At 36.6% G+C, this 7727-nt stretch overlaps 1 long non-coding RNA gene across 1 annotated transcript; it reads left to right on the forward strand.

The window, feature by feature from the left end:
- Positions 1-4765: 4765 nt before the first annotated feature.
- On the forward strand, positions 4766-5655 carry LOC133723772 (uncharacterized). The gene is made up of 3 exons (XR_009853251.1): positions 4766-4906; positions 5003-5278; positions 5386-5655. It is a non-coding gene; the product is annotated as an uncharacterized LOC133723772 (long non-coding RNA).
- Positions 5656-7727: the final 2072 nt, after the last annotated feature.

Here is a 7727-nt window from a genome sequence, read left to right on the forward strand (position 1 = left end):
TATGATAAACAACAATAAATATAACTTTTTCACTACTACTATATACATAAATATTACTCCAGAATTCAATTTCTGGTGAGATCCCAGAGGAACCTACTAATTAGTAGTAGTCCCTTTTATTTTCAGCCAATAAAATCTCAGTAGCCTAATAAAATAAAAATGTTGTTGATCATTTGGACAAAATAATTCAATAATTCAGTACTATATATGACTATCCTTTAAATATATATATATATATATATATATATATATATATATATATATATATATATATATATATATGTTCACCTGCAATTTAAATTTTATGCATGAGGTGGCCCGGTGACCATGGCGGCATCTCCAGCTTTTAAGCTTTTTAATATTCCTAAGCCCTTTTTGCAGAGTTGCTTCCTTGCTCAAAATTGAGCAGAAATTAACACTTGCTTAGACGTTCTTCATCTTGACCAACTGATAGATCGGAAAAGAACCCTTGTTCTGATAATACTATTCCCAAATTTTAGTTTACTTAATGACTGGTTCTGTGGTAGTGTTACAGTCTCACATATAATACATGTAACCATTTTGGACTTGGTATATATGAACAAAAGAAATACGGTCAACGGATCACATCCTCTGCTTTCTGATTAATCATCTTTCCAATATGTGTAAATAAAATATAAATAATAAACCCTATACTTAAAATGCTTAATCCGTAAACCCTGAAACAAACGGTTGTTGGGGTATATTGAAGAAATATGATAATGGAGAAAGTATATTTTGAATATAGAAAAATGGAGAAAAGGAAAATAGAAGAACAACTTTGAGGTACGACTTGAGTCGTTTCCTTAAAGTGTTATTTGCCCTCACTCAATGAGTTTGCTAAAGGGTTCTCGGCAAATCACTTCCAGAATACAACAAAGTTTGAAATCTGCGATAAGTAAAATCGAAGAATTCTCTTAGAAACTACTAGAAGAAAATTGTATGGTTGCTAGAAGAAAATTGTATGATTATAAGAGAAGAAGAGGGAGAAGAGAGGAGTCAATTGCAGAATGATTTGATGATTGAATCTGGTGGCATGTACTGTTGTTTATATAGAGATCAAGAGGTGCCAAAGACACTATAAAATAAGGTACCTCTTCATAATTTTATATTGTCTGTTCACTATAATCATAAATCTAATTATGTTTAATTCAACCATCACACCTCTTCATTTAATTATGTAAATATATTTTATATATATAATTGAAATTTCCAACAACAGTAGCCGCATAACCCCCTATACTCAAAATGCTTAATCCGCAAACCCTGAAACAAACAGTAGCCGAATAACCGATACTAAAAAGATTAGTGAAGGAACCCTTTTCATTAGAACAGTTGGGATCTAAAGTTTTGTTTTGGTTTAGCTGTCTCTAGCTAGCTGGCTGTATTCCAAAGACCAGGTCATCACTAGCTAAGAGCATGTATTTGCAGAACAAGATTGTGGGCTAAGAGGCTGGATCCTTGAACTACTCTACTTCTCCAATATGCGAAATGTGATATATACACGCAGTTAGCTCTATGATGATGGAATTAAAGGTTTATATATTAAACGCACATCCGGAAATGCAACTGCATAGTGCACGGAAAAGAATATGCATAATTCATTGTACAAGCCAAAATGATTTCACCCCCAACAATCATTTGCACATGGAATAGGTTAAACGCAAACTTCGCATGATACAATCGAAATCCCACATCCTTTTCACCTATGGATTTGATATTTTTCATGCACATGAAGTGTGTTATTAGTGTGGTTAGTGACAGTGGTGTGTGCATCAGCAAGTGACATACACATTTTGCCTACACAAGTTTCCAACTTTTAGACAATAATTGATTAGTGCTTGTGACTGAGATGATGAAAAGATACTGAATCAGACTCAAGCTAAGCTTAACGGTAATGTTTCAAATTGGTAGTTACTTAAGCTTAAAGGCAGTGTTTCAGACCAGAAGATCGATGATGAAAAGCTTTTACTTTGGACTTCAACCATTCCCATTATTGGAGTTTGTTGAATCAAAGCCAGCTGTTGCTACCTCTTAATGACAATATCGATTGTATGTTGGGGATGACGAATCAGAGTCCCAAATTTTGAATTCCCCTCCTCCAAATTGGTTTAACGTTAAATCTTGACATATGGATGACATGAAATTAAAAGAAATACCAGTACACCATGGAGTTGGCTTTGATGACTGGGTTGTTACGTATATAATTCAGTCAAGTCTGCTGGGAGTAGTTCAGTCAAGTCTGCAGGGAGTAGGAAGTTTCATAATGAAGAAGGCGTGGAATAGGATGACCTTTTATTCAAGCCTGGACCGCTACTGTTATGGTGGGATGACCTTTTGTTCAAGGATTCCCACAGACGGCACCAATGTTAATGTCTGAGATTCAGCGGTAGCCAAATCTTGTTAACGCTGGTCTAAACCTGGACAGCTATTGAGGAGGTCATAGCGCTACCGCTACCTGTCAAGTAAAATACCAAGGGCGTCAGAGGGAGACCTCGGTTGGCGGTCTTCTCTACTCTGATGCCTAAGTCAGTCAATGTATTTATGTTGACAGAATAACGTTACGTAAGTAATGAATGCGTAGTTAATGAGGAGAGAAGAGTGGACTTTTCATAGGTGAGGGAGAGACTAATCTCTTCCTTATTTTAGATGTGGGACTGATGTGCTTTAGTTCCTAGCTTCTGATGCTTCAGCGAGATGATCTTGGCGTGGCGCGTGGCGGCACATCAGCTATGATCTCAGGTTGAGCCGGAGCTCAGGTGATAACCTGTTTGGCAGTGTTTTCGTAGGTCACACCCTTGACAGCTGTTGGTGCCGCTGGCGACAGCATGAGTGTGACTCATTATAGCTAATTATGCTTAGCCAAATGCTTAGGCAAATGCTCATGTAAGTACATAGCCCGACTAGCCTTACACCACAAACGTGAGCCAGACTAAACAATAGAAATAAATAAAAACTTTGAAAAACAAACAACCAAGGCAGGGCCCAAGAAATGAGTCCAAACCCAAGCATCAATCTAGGTAGCAAGTAGATCACAGCCCGTGTGTAAAGCCTAGCCTAGTAGTTCTAACAAAGCCACCACCAACGTCCCACTCTCCCTGTCGCACCACCACTTGCACCAAGTCACCACTTGCCGGTGCTCCTCTAACCCAGTTGCCCCAAGTCAAAGCACTACCAGCCACCTTACCCAAATCAGATATGGAATGATTCACAGCTCCAACCCAAAAAAGAGCAACCATTAACCCATATCTCCGTCCAACCAGATTCAGAACCACCTCCATGGAACCCGTTTCCTCCACCCTCTTCACCCCCAAACCAGCGACATCAAACAGACAGGTTCCTCCCCCCTCCGTCCCCCAAACTTGGCCTGCATGAACAGAACCAGAGCGCCCTCAATGATCGCGATCTCTCCTAGCTACCACCTACCCCCGATCCCATTGATCCAGAGCGACACTTTCCCGATTTATAGAACCACGCTCACCCGTCAACAATAACAGCGTCAATGGACGAGCCATCGGATGAAGGCTAGAAGCTTTTTTGAAAACCTAGCGCCGCGACACTACAGAGTAATAGGTTTTTTTGCTTGTGTATAGAATTGTACTCTTATTATATAGGGCTAATTACTGTTTAGTACCCTGTCGTTTTAGTCCAACATCAATTCAGTCCCTCGACTTTCAATTTCATCAAAAACACCCTGCAATATCATTTTCTCGTCCAATAGGTCCCTCCGTCGGGATTCCGTCAATTTCAGCCGTTAATTGCTGACGTGGCAGTCCAACGCAGCAAAACTGGGACCCACATGAAAGTCAAATACCGAAAATGACCCTAGCCAACCAGATATGGAAAAATCCAAAATAAACCCTAAATTTTGAGGTTTGGGAGATTCGAACCCACACCACCATGCATGCATAGCAAAGCCCCAACCACCATGCCACTTGTACGACATTGATATATGTCAAACAACATAATATATATATTTGTATACCCAACAAAATCTGGGAAAATCCAAAATAAACCCCAAATTATGGGGGTAGGGAGATTTGAACCCAACCACTATGCATGCAAAGCCAAGCCCCAACCACCATGCCACTTACAAGACACTAATATATGTCGAACAATATAATATATATATATATATATATCTGTATATGTCAACAAAATCTGGGATTTATTTTATATATTATGTCAATATATATATAATATATATTATATTGTATATTATATATTATGGAAACATATATATATATATATATATATATATATATATAATATTATATAATTAATATATTATATATTATGTCAATATATTATTCCAACATATATATATATATAATATTATATTATATATTATATATATTATGTCAATATATCTCTACTATTAGAAAGCCAAGCGCCTGTTTTGGTGTCAAAGGCTTCACCAAAAAGTGAATTGCCCAAATTATCCCTGGTATAGATAGCAGTTCAACTTGAGTGTAAAATATGAAACAGGGATAGCCACGTAAATACAAAAAAAACCAATGAAAAATTATAAATATGAAATCGTGTGATTGGAAAAAAGGAAAAACGGTAGCCCGCGGTTAGCACGATTGGAGAGCACGCCATCACCAGATAAAAGAGTAACCGTCAGGGAGCACGATCGGAGACTGGAGACAACGTGGGAGATGATCGGAGTAGATATGGCCTCATCGCTATTCACCCGTCTCTCAGTTTACAATTCATTTGAAAAGAGAAAACTCACACGGGAAGAGGAGCAGAGCAAACTCAAACCCAGAGTGAGGGAAAGATTAGTATCAAAATCGGTTGCAGATTCACGTTTCTGAACAAACCTCTCGCCAACGATTCTATCGGGTTTAATAAATCAAGCTTAATGCCTTCAAAGAGTTTGGAGGTAGTATTAACTTTATCTTTGTTTCTATAGTTTTCGATTTTGATTTCTTACTCTTACATTGAACTGTTTTTTGGGGAATGTCTTTGAATTTTCTAGGGACTTTACATACTTGGGTAGTTTCTATATATCTTGAAGGAATCGGAAAACTTTGGTTACAGGTATGGTTTGGTGATTTCATTCATTCTTGGTTTCACGTTTTCAGTTGATCATAGTAACCAATTGCTGCTCATGAACTGTTCGCTCAATTGGGATTTTGCTTTTTTTTTTTTTTTTGGTGGTTACCGCTTGGTTTTCTTTCAATTGTTGCAAGTGAATTAAATGGGAGATTTCTGAACATTGTGAGAAAATGATGTCTGCTAATGTTGGTTCCAGGTACTATTTCTGTCTCCTATGTTCTTTTTTCTTCAAGTAATCAATTGGTATGCAATTTGGGGGGGAAGCAAATGAACCAAACAAAACTATGTTTCTCTATTGATCAGGTATGAATGGGAGATGCTTTTCATTGATGACCGTTGTTAGGCCTTTTCATACATTATATCCGCTGCCAATTGTATCTGGATTCAATTGCCAGATACAGATTATATAAAAGGAGAAACGCAGTCCATAAAGACGAAAAGCGGAAAATCAAACAAAAAGGAAAAGAAGAATATCAACCATCATTATTCGGTTCAAAATTTCAAATTCCGGTATAACTTGCCAATTGTTCTTTGGATATATAGATTGCAATTCTACACTTGATTGCAATTCGATCTGCTCTAGCATAGATTGCACTTATGTGTGAGCCTTGCTGATTTAGTTTTTGATTAATCAATATTCTTTGGTTAGGGCTTTGCTATGCATGCATGGTGGTGTGGGTTCGAATCTCCCAAACCTCAAAATTTGGGATTTATTTTGGATTTTTCCATGTCTGGTTGGCTAGGGTCATTTTTGGTATTTGACTTTCATGTAGGTCCCACTTTTGCTGCGTTGGACTGCCACGTCAGCAATTAACGGTTGAAATTGACGGAATCCCGACGGAGGGACCTATTGGACGAGAAAATGATATTGCTGGGGTGTTTTTGATGAAATTGAAAGTCGTGGGACTGAATTGATGTTGGACTAAAACGACAGGGTACTAAACAGTAATTAGCCCTATTATATACTAGCGTTCCTCTACATATGCTCTGCATGTGCAAAGTATTTCTTTTTTAGAAAATAAAAAATAAAATGTAATGAAAAAAACAATTATTGTTGAGAGAAGACAGTAGGAGAGAAAAGTAGGTTGTGAGATATTTTTTGTTTATTTTTCTTAATAAAAACATTTTTTTATAATTATCATAATTGCCATTGTGATTGAATTAATTCTCAAAGTTTTTTAATCTTTTAGGGTCATTTCTGTCGAAAATTTTAATTTTTTTAACAACACACCTCTTCTTTTAATAATAGTATAGATTTTAACAATTTTTTTTCAGAATTTGTCAGGGCTGAGCTTAGCAAGAAGAACATGTCAACTAAAATAGGCTTAGAAGAGTTTGGCCCAATGGTATGTGAAGAGATTAATCAAACGTTAACCAGGCTCATCATCACGGGCCATAAAACATTCACTTTTAGTATTGAATAGTTTAAAGGAGTGACTTGGGCCGGCATTTATATTTTGAAAAGCAACAACCTTGGAAAAAATACAATCAGATGTCAAATTCATTGTGGTATTTTCTTCTTGTTTATCTTGGTACAATACAATTTCCATGCTCCATGAGTCCATAGACTCTTCCATGGAAGCGCAATTACTTGAAATGAAAGGTAGTAGATCACCCTCAATAGGTTCGTTGTTTGTTTATGAATCTGGACTGAGAGCAACATATTAATTCAACCATTCATCCTATGTATTACTTATCTATGTAAGAAAAAAATATGGTAAAATTTCATTTAGCCTCTCAAACTTTTACACCTTAAATTCTTTGTACCCATGTACTTCTAATTTCATTACGGTGTTCCTATACTTGCTGCATATGGTACATAAGTTCCTGACTACCCAGCCATTTGATTGTCATGTATTGCAGGCATTTTCATCATGGCTCTACTACTTTTCTTTTGGTTAAATCATACACATCAAAATTTTAGTTTATTTGGCGCTTTATTGGTTATTTCAGTTACTGGACACGGTTGTGAATGCTCTCACGGTAGTAATAAAAAAAAATTTAAGGAAGCTTCTCAGCTGATACAAAGTTCTACAATATGACATGTCAATGTGAATGTCACGGGTTGTTTTACAAACAAGCTATATATCATGGGAACGAGCAGGTACTGTTATTTTAGCAGTGACTTTTTTTTTTGTGCCCTATAAAATAGATCATGATTTGCAACTTCGCTTGTATAAGGAAATAATAAATCATCTTCTCCTTTAAAAAACATATAAAAATAAAGTTAAGACTGTCAGCTTCGTGTATGGGTGATTGTTTAAAAGCAAGGGTAAAGGTGCTGTAATTTAATTTTATTAATCGTACTTTATAGATGTTCTTTGATCGAATTCCTCACTGGGGGAAATTTCTCTATATTAGGTTACTTTGTTTCTATATTCCAAATCTTCGACTCACCCACGAGTAAGTCCAGCTTTATTCCAAATTTATTGAAGTTCAGTTGCTCGAAGCCTTTTTGTAGTGGATGTATGAACCAGCAAAACGATACCTTCCACTTACAAACTAAGCATGCATGGCAACGAAGCCGTATATGAGAATGTGTCCCTTCAGGTTCACAAGGGTCATTACTTACTTACCTTATCCAACTAAGCTGTTTGTTGGTGTGCTTGTTTCTAAATTCTATTAAATTATATACTTGAATGTCT

This window comes from Rosa rugosa, chromosome 7 (assembly GCF_958449725.1).
Source record: "Rosa rugosa chromosome 7, drRosRugo1.1, whole genome shotgun sequence".
Classification (NCBI taxonomy): domain Eukaryota; kingdom Viridiplantae; phylum Streptophyta; class Magnoliopsida; order Rosales; family Rosaceae; genus Rosa; species Rosa rugosa.